This window comes from Colobus angolensis, unplaced genomic scaffold (genome assembly GCF_000951035.1).
Source record: "Colobus angolensis palliatus isolate OR3802 unplaced genomic scaffold, Cang.pa_1.0 Scaffold344, whole genome shotgun sequence".
In the NCBI taxonomy this organism is placed as follows: Eukaryota; Metazoa; Chordata; class Mammalia; order Primates; family Cercopithecidae; genus Colobus; species Colobus angolensis.
Genome location: NW_012116755.1, coordinates 2035636 through 2037108, shown reverse-complemented (window position 1 = coordinate 2037108; position 1473 = coordinate 2035636).

Below are 1473 nucleotides of genomic sequence, written 5' to 3'. Positions count from 1 at the left end.
GCCCAGGGGCAGGCCTGCACACGGCAGCGTGGCTGGGCCTCCCGCCCCTAGTCCTTGCTGGAGAACCCCGAGGGGTGCCCCGCAAGTCCGTCCCACGCTCTAGCACTGGGACTGCACGGGAGTTCGCCGCCGGCACTGCCGCCCCCCTGCGAGTCCTGGAACGAATTGGGTGCTCCGACCTCCCTTCCAGTCTCGGGTCCTCAGCCCGGCCCCGCCCCTGGCAGCGCTGGGCGGGGTCCTCCGCTCGGAGACTGGCGGCCTGGGTAGCCTGCATGGGCCCAACACTGGCGCTGGGAGTTTGCGAGGAGTTTGGAGGATGCCATTCCTCGCTCCACTGCCTCAGTTTCCCTGGTGGAAAGCCAGCCCTGTGTGCCTTTCGAGGCCGCCACTGTCCAGGCTGTGCCCGCCGCCCGGCTTGCCCAAGGTGCACTATTGGAGAGGCGCACGGGCATGTCACCCGTGGCTGGCCCACCGTCCTCTTTGACAGATCGAGAGACTGAGGCAGAGAGGGGGAAATGCCCAGGATGTCAACGTAACCAGCAAAGCGTAGATGGGAGCCCGGGTCCTCTGCAAGAGCGGAAAAGAAGAAAGTCTCGTTGTGCCCGCGCGCATTTCACGCCCTCAGTGCAGCAGTAAAAGTACGTGCCCTACCTAGTAGGCTCGTTATTCATAGAGGGACCCATCTGCAAGTGGATCCGCGCGGCTCCAGGGACACCAGGCCTGACTCCTTGGCGCCCCCGCATGGCCCGGGACTCCCTATACCACTCCCTATACCAGTTCCCAGGCGATCCTGGGGAGGTTTCATTTCCCACACTACAGCCATCCTGATCCTAAGGCAAATACTAGACCAGACACTTCTCTGCCTAAATCCTCAGCGCTTACCCCAGACTTAAATTGAAATCGGCCCCTTGCCGCAGCCTTCCGGGCCTGATCTGGGGATCTTCCCTCCCTCCCTGCACTCTAGCTGCAGGAGCTTCCTGGTGTCTGCCCAGAGCTTGCCCCTAAACTGAGTAGCTCATCTTTCCCATCCCTGCTGAAGTCACCTCCTCTTAGAGGCCTTCTCGGAGTGGTTCCTGTTGTTCTTTTTCAGCACCCTCTTTACTTCCTGCTCAGTTCTGGTAACTATTTATGATTATTTATTTGTTGGTTAACGTGCGTTTTTTTGTTTGGTTGGGGGGTAGGTTTCCCACTCCATTAGACCATATCTGTATGCCAAGTGCCTGGTATATATTAATAGTAGTACCTAATGGTCAAATAAGTGAATTAGTGAACCCCTATCTGCCAGAGTTGTGACAGAGAACAAATAAGACAATATATATGAATGTGCTTTATATTCTGTAAACCAGGGGTCCCCAACCCCTGGGTTACTATCCAGTACTGGTCTGTGGCCTGTTAGGAACTGAGTCGCACAGCAGGAGGTGGGAGGAGGCCAGCCAGCGAAACTGTATCTGTATTTACAGCCACTCCCCATCA